Genomic DNA, 13,921 nt, shown 5'->3' with positions numbered 1-13,921 from the left:
AGGTTGCAAACAGAACACTAAAGGCAAATAAGAACAAGGGTAAAAAGTGGCCCCTGAATGACAGTATGAAGCAAAGCCCCAGAGCCCAAGTGAGTCATTGTTTAAGCTGGGCCGGGGAAGGGGAAAAAAACATACTCCATTGCTTTTGGGTTCTTCTGCCAGAGAAAGAAAGGCTGTAGAGCCTGGCGTAATCTAAAAATGGAAATTCCACCAAAGAATAGGCAATTATCCAGTAATCATCACAACCAAAGGCAGACTTCAGGTTCCAGAAAACTCCTAAATTCCCTGACAAGTATATCAGGAGTGGAAAACGTGTTAATCTTTGTAGAGAAACAGGCATTAAACTAAAGATGGCAAAGCAATAGAGAGACAGTGGAAATTCCAAATGCCACTTTTCACTTGCTGATCATTTAAAGGGGGGGGGGGCGGGCGGGGAGGGCGCAGGAGGGAAGGATCTGAATCTCTGAACCAAACAGGAAAAAATTTCAGGAGCCATCTGTTCCATTTTCCTTTTTCCTGACCAAGTTCTGAGGGGAACATCTAACCTGTCTTTAATATAGAGTGTGTTATCACTTAAGATAAAATTAGCTTCTTCCTGTTAATATTAATAACACTATGAAAAATCAAATTACCTACTCTTCTCCCCGTGGAAAACTAGCATAGAAATCTACTTCTGAGACACTATGAGGAAGTATGAGGAAAACATCTGGTGAAGGATTAGGTTAGAGGAGCAATTTTTAAAAAGCAATGAAAGTGTTAACCTAACCATGCAGTTTGCAATGCTATTGTCTTGAGCAAAGGAAAATGAAAAATAAAGCAAATGAGCTGTTACAGGTAAATGGGGTAGGTCACATTTCTAGCAAATGACGTCTAAAATGATAACAATCTAGTCTAAATTTATGAAGCTATCGAGAAAAGAATTAGCCCCAAAGTATGCTTCATACCCCCCATGGGAAAAAAGCTGGTGTCTAGGTCATAGTCTAGGCTGTAAAGAAACTAATACTAGTGAAATTATATCCTTAGTGTAGCTTTTTTAAAATATCTTTTTTTAAAACTAGGGAATAATTTATGCATTGAAGACTCTGGCTGAGACTCATTGTACAGATAAGAATTTACATGAGAAGTTATAAAATAAGAATTTTAAAAAACAAACTGATAGGCCAAGGACATATAATACTGAATACAGTAAAAAGATTTATAATTGTATTTACATTACTGCCTTTAGATAATCCCTACCGATAAAATTCAGCTGGTCAGTATGGAGATCACAATCACTTTACTTAAAGAGTCAATAGACAATCTTAATATAATCAGTGGAAATTATTTTACATAAGATGGCTGTAACAAAAAAGCAGAAAATACAATATATTGCTCGAGGCTTTACTGTTTCTCTTCAACCTGAAATATCTTTTCCCTATCTCCATCTGTTAAAATTTCTACCCAGTTTTTCAGGACCATCTCAAATGCCACATTTTGCAAGAAGTTTTTTCCCCGATTCTACACTCATGCCCAATTCCCACCACGACTTACTTGTAACTACTGCTACTCACAATCTGCTGCCTTTTTAAAAAGTTATTGGAGGGGCGCCTGGGTGGCGCAGTCGGTTAAGCGTCCGACTTCAGCCAGGTCACGATCTCGCGGTCCGTCAGTTCGAGCCCCGCGTCGGGCTCTGGGCTGATGGCCCAGAGCCTGGAGCCTGCTTCTGATTCTGTGTCTCCCTCTCTCTCTGACCCTCCCCCGTTCATGCTCTGTCTCTCTCTGTCTCAAAAATAAATAAAAAAACGTTAAAAAAAAAAAAAAAGTTATTGGACTGGGGCGCCTGGGTGCCTCAGTCGGTTGAGTGTCCAACTTCGGCCCAGGTCATGGTCTCATAGTTTGTGAGTTCAAGCCCCATGTCAGACTCTGTGCTGACAGCTCAGAGCCTGGAGCCTGCTTCGAATTGTGTCTCCCTCTCTCTCTGCCCTTTCCTTGCTTGCTTTCTGTCTCTCTCAAAAATAAATAAACATTAAACAATTTTTTTTTAAGTTTTTGGACTTATTTCCCCTACTAGACTATAAGTTCTATGTAATAAGCAATTAGGTTGTAGTCATTTTAGCCTCCATTACATTATCTAACACATAGTACATACTATTCTATAAATCCCTTTGGCAGTTGATCTAGAAAGACCAGAAAAAAATAGACAATACTAGATAGAAATTATCAGATTTATATTTATAGTTAGCCACACTGGAAATACTTAAAAGTTGGCATTTTATAAACTTTTTAAAAGTCCAGGACTTTGGGGGCGCCTGGGTGGCTCAGTCGGTTAAGCGTCCAACTTCGGCTCAGGTCATGATCTCGCGGTTCGTGAGTTCAAGCCCCGCGTCAGGCTCTGTGCTGATGGCTCAGAGCCTGGAGCCTGTTTCAGATTCTGTGTCTCCCTCTCTCTGACCCTCCCCCGTTCATGCTGTGTCTCTCTCTGTCTCAAAAATAAATAAATGTTAAAAAAAATTTTTTTTTAAATAAATAAAAAAAAAAGTCCAGGACTTTGGTCTGCTATTTGTATTGTAATATTGCAATACTCAACTGTGTTTTGATCAGTATTTGCCTGGCATATCTTTTACTGTGCTTTTTAATTTCCATTCTCCTGGGTCATTTTGTGTCAGATATTTCTCTTGTGAGTAGTATATAGCTGGATTTTTTTTACCCAACCTTACAGTCTCTGTATTTTAAAAAGCGAGGTTTTTAAAATCTATCTGATTAGTTTCTGCCATCTTATTTTATCTTTTCCATAAATTATTCTTCTTTGACTTGTTTTTCTTTTCCTGCTTTCTATTGTGTTAGTAAAGCTTTTTCTTTTTTCTTTTTCTCTCTCCCCCCCCCCCCCATTAGATCGGAAGCTATGACAGAATCTGTAACTTCTTAGAATTCCTCTTAAACATTAAACATACATATTTAACTACACATTTTTTTTATTGAAGTATAGCTGACATACAATGTTACATTAGTTTCAGGTGTACAGGACAGTGATTTCGACAGTTCTGTACATCATGCAGTGCTCACCATGGTAAGAGTAGTCACCATCTGTCACCATATAAAGTTATTACAGTTGACTATATTCTCTATGCTGTACTTCTCATCCCCATGACTTATTTATTTTATAACTGGAAGATTGTAACTCTTTTTTTTTAATTTTTTTTTTCCAACGTTTATTTATTTTTGGGACAGACAGAGACAGAGCATGAACAGGGGAGGGGCAGAGACGGAGGGAGACACAGAATTGGAAACAGGATCCAGGCTCTGAGCCATCAGCCCAGAGCCCGACGCAGGGCTCGAACTGACAGATCGCGAGATCGTGACCTGGCTGAAGTCGGACGCTTAACCGACTGCGCCACCCAGGCGCCCCTGGAAGATTGTAACTCTTAAACCCCTTCACCTATTTTACCCATCTCCCTCCCCCTCCTCTCTGGCAACCATCAATTTGTTCTCTGTATTTATGAGACTGTTGCCGTTTGTGTATGTCACGAGCACGCTATGAAGGTACACACACGGGTTATAGGTTTCCACAATGTCGGCTTTATTCAGTCATAAAGCAAGGTTAACATGATTATAAAGCAGGTTCAGGATTCCAAACTCAAATGACATTTCACCATGTGATTAACTTGGCTTCTTACACAACACACAGCAAAAGACAAGACAAGTCACACAACAAACATAACATAGCGGGTAGGAAGTTAACGAACCAAACTTGAAGTCAGTCTGTGGGTGTGTAGTTGAGATAAGGCCACGGTCCGGTCCAGTCTGGTCCGGGTCAGCTCTCAGCACTTACTGCTTATTCTGTTCAAGCCTCAGACGATCCCAGTTCTGTTCAGAGATCAATCGGACAGAGCTTTCGCAGATGCTGCCTTTTTGAAGTGGTCAGACATAGAGGGGTCAGTGTCTCCTCAATGTCTGAGGAGTGACATTTTGCTGCAAAAATCTTCCCCTTTTAAGGGGATTTAATCAGTCTTGGGCCCCTGCAGACCTCCTCTGCTTCTGCTTGTTATCAGTTCTGGGGTGTGGTCAGCTGGTGCTGGTCTGGCTGATACCTGGTAGCTATAGTACCCTTAAATGTTTGCATTATTGCTTGACACAGGCCCCTGCTTGACATGAGTGACTGCATCTTACTCTCTACAGTGTATGTGTATTCGTTCATTTGTTTTGTTTTTTAGATTCCACATATAAATGAAATCATATGGTTTTTGTTCTTCTCTGAGTTATTTCACTTAGCATAATACCCTGTAGGCTCATCCATGTTGTCAGAAATAATAAGATTTCATTCTTTTCTATGGCTGAGTAATATTCCACTGTACGTGTATACCACATGTTCTTTATCCATTCATCCATCAGTGGACACTTAGGTTGCTTCCATATCTTGGCTATTGTAAATAATGCTGTGATAAACATGGATGCATATATCTTTTCAAATTAGTAGCTACACATTTCTTAAAATGCCAAATCACTCATTATCTTTGTTACTCTCCAAAGCAAGACAAGAACCAAAGCACGCTCTAAATAACCCATGAGCACTCTTCTCATCTTCTGATATTATTTTCCAGAATTTGACTTGTATCTTTTTAAATTTAAAACTTTTTTTTTACTGTGGTAAAATGTTTATAATATTTATTATTTTAACCATAACACGACATTTGTCATTTTAACTGTTATAAGTGTACAATTCAGTAGCTTTAATACATTCATGATGCTGTATAACCATTACCACTGTCTATACACACAACTTTATCATTATCCCCAACAACAACCCTATATACATTAAACAGTAACTCCCCCCTCGACCTTCCTCCCATACTCTCGTAACCTCTATTCCTCTCTGTCTCTATGAATTTGTCTATTCTAGGTACCTCTTATAAGTGGAATTGTACAATTTTTTCCCTGTGTGTTTGGCTTATTTCACTAAGTTTTTAAGGTCCACCCATGTTGTGATTTATATGAAATTTCATTCCTTTTTAAGGATGAATAATATTCCATTGTATGTATACCACGTTTGCTTATCCATTGATCTGCTAATGAGCACATGGGTTGCACTACTATAATGAATAGTGCTTTAATGAACATTGGTATACAAATATCTCTTCTTCAAATATCCTGCTTTCAGTTCTTCTAGGTATATACCCAGAAGTAGAATTGCTAGGTCATACAGTAGCTATATGTTTAACCTTTTGAGAAACCACCAAACTGTATTTCCTGGTTGCTGCACCATTTTACATTCTCATAGCAATGCACAAAGGTTCCAATTTCTCCAAATCCTCACCAACACTTTTCCTGTGTGTGTGTGTGTGTATGTGTGTGTGTGTGTGTGTGTGTGTGTGTGTGTGTGTGTGTGTGTTTAAATAGTCATCCTAGTAGGTATGAGGTGGTATCTCATTGTGGTTTTGATTTGTATTTCCATGTTGAGCATCTTTTCATGTACTTATTGGCCATGTGTATATCTTCTCTGGAGAAATGTCTAAGTCCTTTGCCCATTAAAATTTTTTTTCTAAATTTTTTTAATGTTTATTTATTTTTGAGAGAGAGGGAGAGAGAGAGAAAACGAGCAAATGGTGGAGGGGCCAAATGGAGAGAGGGAGACACAGAATCTGAAGTGGACTCCAGTCTCTGAGCTGTCAGAACAGAGCCTGATGGAGGGACCAAACTCATGAACCACGAGATCATTACCTGAGCCGAAGTCAGACACTTAACTGACTGAGCCACCCAGGTGCCCCTAAAAAATTTTTTTTAATGTTTATTTTTGAGAGAGACAGAGACAGAGCATGAGTGGGGGAGGGGCAAAGAGAGAGGGAGACACAGAATCTGAAGCAGGCTCCAGGCTCTGAGTTGTCAGCACAGAGCCCAACACAGGGCTCAAACCCACGAACTGGGAGATCATGACCTGAGCCGTAAGTCAGACGCTCAACCGACTGAGTCACCCAACCGCCCTGTTTGCCCATTTTTTAAGAACTTTTTTTGTTGTTGAGTTGTAGGAGTTCTTTATATATTCTGGATATGAATCCCTTATAAGATATATGATTTGAAAACGTTTTCTCTCATTCTTCAGGCTTTCTTGCCTTCTTGATAGTACCCTTTGATGCACAAAAAGTTCTTAATTTTGATGAAGTCCATTTTATTTTTTTCCCCATGCTTTTGGTTTGCTGTCAATTATAATGCCATGAAGACATTCAGTTATTTTCTTCTCATGGTTTTATAGTTTTAGCTCTTAAGTTTAAGTTCTTGATCATTTTGAGTTAATGTTTATATAAGGTATAAGGTATGGGTCAACTTCTTTTGCATGTGGATATCGAGTTTCCCCAGCACCACTTTCTGGAAGGACTTGTCGAACAGTCCTTTCCCCAATGAATGGTACCCATGTTGAAAATCAATTGACCATACATGTGAGGGTTTGTTTCTGGGCTCTCAATTCTATCACAGTAGTCTATATGTCTGTCTTTATGCCAATAGTATACTGTTTTAAGTACTGTAGTTTTTGTATTAAGTTTCAAAGTTAGAAAGTTGGAGTCTTCCAACTTTCTTCTTTTTTAAGATTATCCTGGCTTTCTGAAACCTCTTGCAATTCCATATTAATTTGAGGATCAGCTATTCCATTTCTCTGAAAAAGTCTGTTAGAATTTTGGTAGAGTTTGTATCAAATCTGTAGATTTAGTTGGATAGTATTGACATCTTAACAATGCTAAATCTTCCTATCAATGAACAATGTCTTTCCAATTTTATAGGTATTTTTAGATTTCATTCAGCAGTGTTTTGTAGTTTGCAGGGTGCAAATCCTTTGCTTTCTTGGTTGGATTTATCCCTAAGTATTTAATTCTTTTAGATGCTATTATAAATAGAATTGCTCTCTTAATTTCCTTTTGATGACTGATTGCTAGTTTATAAAAACACAATGGATTTTTGTATGTTGATTTGATATCCTGCATCTTTGCTGATGTCCATTAGGTCTGGAAGCTCTTTTGTGGATTCTTTGGGATTTTCTACATGTAGGATAATGTCATCTGCAAATAGATAGTTTTACCTTTTCCTTTCCAATTTGGATGTGCTTTATTTCTTTTGACTTCCATCTTTTTAAATGTAAAAAATAATTATTTTTAAAGATCAATAGTTAATTACACTTATCAACATATCATATTACGTCGCTCACTATTGTTTCTCATTCTGTTCCTTCCCTCTTGGTTCAATTGTTTTCCTGCTAAAGTACACCATCCTTTAAGACAGGTCCACAATCACTTATCACTTTGGACCTCTCTGTTTTGGAATCGACAAATTTTTGGATTTTATAAAGGCAATATGCTGCACAAACCAGATGTGATATAGCACCACCAATGGGGCTGGGGTAGCTGCCCATAGTCAAGCATATTAAAATTTCCACAGTGAAACATATCCTTACACTAAGGAATATAAATAAAGACCAAAGATAGCCTCATAAACTAGTCCAGATCAAGTTTGCCCCCAAATGAGTTTGTTGAAAAATCAGCAAAAACAACTTCAGGTTTTCTAAGCTTTTTTAACTTCAAATTGTGAATTTCTGAATATTCACAGGCCTGCTGTTTCCACAAAAGGCTGTGGGTGGTAAATGCTCTCAGTTTTCATCTTCTTGAAAATATCTTTATTTTACCCTCTGGAGTAATAGTTTAACCAGGTGGAGAATTCTGGGTTGTCATTTATCTTCTCTTAGCACTTCAAAGATCCTACTCCATTGTCATCTGGCATCTATCATTGTTGTCGAGAGACCATCTGTCAAACTCCTGCCATTCCTCATGGAGTTAATCATTCTTACCATTCATATATGCTATTTTCTTTATCATTAATGTTCTGTGGATTACACCACGTGTCTATCATGTAGGTGTATTTTTAGTTATCTTGCTCAATACTTTAATCTGACTTACATCTTTTGTCAATCCTGGAAAATAGTCTCAGCAAGTATCTTTTAAAATATTGCTTCACTGTCATCCTCTCTATCCTTTTCTTCCCCAGGTAGATATACATTTAGCCTCTCTGTGTCTTTTTTGCGTCCTTTCATAATTTTCATCTTTTATCTCTGTGTTAACCTTAGTATTATCTTCCAAATTATGTACTCTTTATTCTGTTATGTCTAGTCTAAAATTTATTCTCTCTGTTGAATTTCTTAATACGTCAGTAGCTTTTTTATTTCTAGAACGTTTAATTGGCATTTAAAAAAATTTTTTTAATGTTTATTTATTTCTGACAGAGAGAGGGACAAAGCATGAGCAGGGGAGGGGCAGAGAGAGAGGGAGACACAGAATCCCAAGCAGGCTCCAGGCTCTGAGCTGTCAGCACAGAGCCCGATGCGGGGCTCGAACCCACAGACCACAAGATAATGACCTAAGCCGAAGTCAGACGCTCAACTGACTGAGCCACCCAGGTGCCCCTAACTGGTGTTTTAAAGAATTTACATGGTTTTTTTCTCTCTCAAGTTTTTATTTAAATTCCAGTCAGTTAACATAGAGTGTAATATTAGATTCAGGTGTACAATTTAGTGATTCATCAGTTCCATTCAACACCCAGTGCTCATCAAAAGTGCCCTCCTTAATCCCCAACACCCATCTAACCCATCCCCCCCACCACCTCATTCTGGTAACCATCGGTTTGTTCTCTAAAGTTAAGAGTCTGTTTCTTGGTTTGCCTTTCTCTTTTTTCTCCCTATGTTCATTTGTTTGTTTCTTAAATTCCACATAGACAGAAATCATATGGTATTTATCTTTCTCTGACTAACTTATTTCACTTAGCAAAATACTCTCTAGCTCCATCAACATCATTGCAAATGGCAAGATTTCATTTTTTATGGTAGAGTAATATTCCATTATATATACATACCATATCTTCTTTATCCATTCATCAGTCAATGGACATTTGGGCTCTTTCCATAATTTGGCTATTCTTGATAATGTTACTATAAACATTGGAGTGCATGTATCCCTTCAAAGTAGTATTTTTGTATCCTTTGGGTAAATACCTAGCAGTGCAATTGCTGGATCATATGGTAATTCTATTTTTAACTTTTTTAGGAACATTCATTCTGTTTTCCAGAGTGGCTGCACCATTTTTCATTCTCACCAACAGTGTAAGAGGGCTCCCCTTTCTTCACATACTCACCAACACCTGTTGTTTCCTGTGTTGTTAATTTTAGCCATTCTGACAGGTGTGAGGTGATATCTCATTGTAGTTTTGATTTGTATTTCCCTGATGATGAGTGATGATAAACATCTTTTCATGTGTCTGTTGGCCATCTGTATGTCTTCCTTGGAAAAATGTCTATTCATGTCTTCTGCCCATTTTTGAAATGGATTATTTGTTTTTTGGGCAATAAAACAGATCAATGAAACCAAGAGCTGGTTCTTTGAAAACATTAATAAAATTGATAAACTCCTAGCCAGACTTATCAAAAACAAAAGAGAAAGGGCCCAAATAAATAAAATCACAAATGAGAGAGGAGAAGTCACCTCTCAGAAATACAAATAATTATAAGAGAATATTATGAAAAACTATATGCCAACAAATTGGACAAAGTGGTCCTAGAAACATATAAACTACCAAAACTGAAACAAGAAGAAATAGAAAACAATAACCAGCAAAGAAACTGAATCAATGATCAAAAATCTCCCAACAAGCAAAAGTCCAGGGCCAGATGGCTTCACAGGTGAATTCCGTCAAACACTGAAAGAAGGATGAGGGGCAGCTGGGTGGCTCAGTCAGTTATGTGTTCAACTCTTGATTTCAGCTCAGGTCATGCATGATCTCATGGGTTCATGAGATTGAGCCCTGCATTGTGCTGTCAGCACAAAGCCTACTTGCGATTCTTTCTCTCCTCTCTCTATGTCCCTCCCCCTGCTCACATTCTCTCTCTCTCAAAATAAATAAATAATTAAAAAAATAAGGAAGAGTGAATACCTATTCTTCTCAACCTATTATAAAAAATAGAAATGAAAGGAAACTTCCAAATTCATTCAATGAGGCCAGCATCACCCTAATACCAACACCAGAGAAAGACTCCACTAAAAAAGAGAACTATAGGCTAATATCCCTAATGAACATGGATGCAAAAATTCTCAACAAAATACTAGCAAATCAAATCCAACAGTAAAAGAATCATTCACCATGATCAAGTGGGATTTATTCCTGGGTTACAAGGATAGTTCAATATTTGCAAATCAATCAACGTGATACACCACATTAATAAAAGAAAGGATAAGAATGATATGATCCTTTCAGTAGATGCAGAAGCATTTGACAAAGTACAACATCCGTTCATGATCAAACCCTCAACAGAGTAGGGTTAGAGGGAACATACCTCAACATAATAAAGGCTATCTACAAAAAACCCACAGCTAATATCATCCTCAGTGGGAAAAAACTAACTGAGAGCTTTTCCTCTATGGTCAGGAATAAGACAGGGATGTCCACTCTCCCCATTGTTACGTAACATAATACTGGAAGTCCTAGCCACAGCAATCAGACACACAAAGAAATAAAAGGCATCCAAATCAGCAAGGAGGAAGTCAAACTTTCACTATTTGCAGATGACATGATGCTATATGTAGAAAACCCAAAAGACTCCACTACAAAATTGCTGGAGCTGATACACAAATTCAGTAAAGTCACCGAATACAACATACATCAATCTGTTGCATTTCTATACAAAAATTATGAAGCAGCAGAAAGAGAAATCAAGGAATCAATCCCATTTACAGAGGCACCAAAGCCCATAAGGTACCTAGGAATAAACCTAACCAAAGAGGTAAAAGATCTGTACTCTGAAAACTAGAAAACACTGATGAAAGAAATTGAAGAAGACATAAAGAAATGGAAAAACATTCCATGCTCATGGATAGGAAGAACAAATATTGTTAAAATGTCTATATTACCCAAAACAGTCTACACATTTAATGGAATCCCTATCAAAAAACCAACAGCATTTTTTCACAGAGCTAAAACAAACAATTCTAAAATCTGTATGGAACCACAAAGGACCCCGAACAGCCAAAGCAATCTTGAAAAACAAAAGCAAAGCATCACAATTCCAGACTTCAAATTATATTACAAAGCTGTAGTGATTAAGGCAGTATGGTACTGGTACAAGAATAAACACATCAATGGAACAGAACAGAAAACCCAGAAATGAAGCCACAACTATATGGTCAATTAATTTTCGACAAAGCAGGAAAGAATATCCAATGGAAAAAAGACAGTCTCTTAAACAAATAGTGTTGGGAAAACTGGATAGCAACATGCAAAAGAATGAAATTGGACCACTTTCTTACACCCTACACAAAAATAAATTCAAAATGCATTGAAGACCTAAATGTTAGACAGGAAACCATTAAAATCCTAGAGGAGAACATAAGCAGTAACCTCTTTGACATCAGCCATAGTAACTTCTTACTACATATGTCTCCTGAGGCAAGGGAAACAAAAGGAAAAATAAACAATTGGGACTTCATCAAAGTAAAAAGCTTCTGCACAGCAAAGGAAACAATCAACAAAACTAAAGGCAACCTATGGAATGGGAGAAGACATTTGCAAATGACACATCTGATAAAGGGTTAGTATCCAAAATATAGAAAGGACTTATAAAATGTAACACTCAAAATACAAATAATCCAGTTGTTCTCTCTCTGTCTCTCTCTTTAATAACAACCATTCCTTCTTTTACTTCCCTGAGGATCCTTAACTTTATTTCAAACTCAATTTAAAATAATTATTAGTCTTATTTTCTCTGGAGTACATTTATATTTCAATTGTTGGGTTTATTGGCTCTTTCTTAGCATTAGTTGTTCCCATATATTTTGGAATTTCAGCATGTAGACTCACCCAAGTGGGAGGCTATCACTCTCTCCAGCTGTCCTGAGGACAGATCTAGTCTAGGACCAGATCTTATATTGGATGAGGTAAGGCTCCATTCCCAATGATATTGGGGATATCACAGAGACTGTCACTGGACCCCTGAGTAGCTCAGACCACTCAGGCCTGGTTGCAAGGCTGTCTGCTTCCTTTCATTGTCCCAGGTTTTATATAAGCCACTTCCCAGGTAGCAATCATACTTTTAAAAAAATCTCCCACCCTGTGTGTGACACAGTTGGTCTCTACTATTCTACAAGAATGAGTTCTCAGTTTCCTATGCTTGCTTCTGAACCCAGATCACAGGAGGTCTGTGGTTTGAGCCCCATTAGCATTGTGGTTTGTTTAATTCCTGGTCCATAGATGAATTTATATTGACTTTACACATGGCTATGTCCTTTAAATTTTCTCTTCAGAAAATTTTATGTATCATTACCATGTGTTTGTAATGGATAAGACGGCCAAATCATAAACATTGTAAGCCATTACAACCAGAATCCAAAACAATTTTTCTACCTGCATAAAAATGCATTCTTGCTATTTTTCAGTGTATTTAACTAAACAAAAAAGTTTTTTTTTTAATTTTTTAACGTTTATTTTGGAGAGAGAGAAACAGAGAGCGAACAGGGGAGGGACGGGGTGGGGGGGGGGAGACACAGAATCCAAAGCAGGCTCCAGGCTCTGAGCTGTCAGCACAGAGCCCGACACGGGGCTCGAACTCATGAACCACGAGATCATGACCTGAGCCGAAGATGGATGCTTAACCAACTGAGCCACCCAGGCGCCCCCCAAAAAGTTTTTGTAATAGACATCAATCTTCTAAAATTGAACAAGAATGTTCTTAAAAATATTTTAAAGGCTACACAGAAGTATACTCTATATCTACCTCAAATATATTTCTCCAAAACCAGTATTCAAATTTCATTGAGTAAACTCTTTCATTCTTTAAGTTGTTGGGTTTTTTTCTCTTAAGATTTCAATTTTTTTTATTTTGACATAATTTCAAATTTACAGAAAAGATTCAAGAACAGCACAAAGAATTCCTGAATACCCTCCATCTAAATTACTCAAATATGAATATTTTATTACATGTGCTCTCAAACTCTTTCTCAATCTCTCTCACATACACACATATAAATATTACTATTTTTCAGAACTGTTTAAGAGTAAGTTATAGACATGATGCTCCCTTACCCCTAAAATACAGCATGTATATCCTAAAAAAATAAGGAATTCTCTTATATGACCATAGTATAGTGATCAAAATCAGAAAATTATAATTGATACAATATTGTTATCTATTGCACAAGCCTTATTAAGATTTCACCAGTTGTCCCAATAATGCCCCCTTTATAGGAAAAGAGAATTCAAGATGGATACATTGCATTCTGTTGTCATGACTCTTTAGCCTCTTTTAATCTAAAACATTTTGTTCTTGAGTCTTTGTATTTCATGACATTGACACTTTTAAAGAGTACGGATTACTTTGCAGAATGTACTTTAGTCTGGGTTTGTCTGATGCTTCTTTGTGATTAGATTTAGGTTAAGCCCTTGGGACAAAATTACCACAGAGGTGATGATGCTGAGTTCTTCTCAGTGCATTATATCAGAAGACACTTTCTGTTCATTTCTAGTTACTGGTGATGTTTATTTTGACCATTTGTTTGAAGTGGTAAAGTTACCTTTGTAATTACTAAGTATCTTGTGGGTAGATATTTTGAAGCTGTGGAAGTATACTGTTACTCTTTAAACTTTCATTTACTAGTTTCAGCATCTACTGATAATTCTTGCCAGAGCAACAATAATTATAATGGTTTTGCCAAATGGTAATTTTTCACCCCTAATTATGTCACTGCATCTACATTTTCATAGGTTGACTTCCTACAGTAAAGAAGAGCTTATACTTTTCATCAATTCTTTATTTATGTATTTATTTATTTACATTGATCTGGACTTTACTGGATTCTTTTTATTTTATTTTTTTAATTTACCTCCAAGTTAGTTAGCATATAGTGCAACAATACTTTCAGGAGTAGAT

At 37.1% G+C, this 13,921-nt stretch overlaps 1 protein-coding gene across 4 annotated transcripts in view; it reads right to left on the bottom strand.

Annotated features, from left to right (window-relative positions):
• The window catches only part of CD1H11orf49 (chromosome D1 C11orf49 homolog), a 197,045-nt gene that overhangs the window by 112,142 nt on the left and 70,982 nt on the right, over nucleotides 1–13,921 (bottom strand). The window lies entirely within an intron of this gene.

The sequence above is a fragment of the Leopardus geoffroyi genome, chromosome D1, assembly GCF_018350155.1.
Source record: "Leopardus geoffroyi isolate Oge1 chromosome D1, O.geoffroyi_Oge1_pat1.0, whole genome shotgun sequence".
Classification (NCBI taxonomy): Eukaryota; Metazoa; Chordata; class Mammalia; order Carnivora; family Felidae; genus Leopardus; species Leopardus geoffroyi.
The sequence above is the reverse complement of the archived record's forward strand: the minus strand, read 5'-3'. Positions and strand labels throughout refer to the sequence as shown.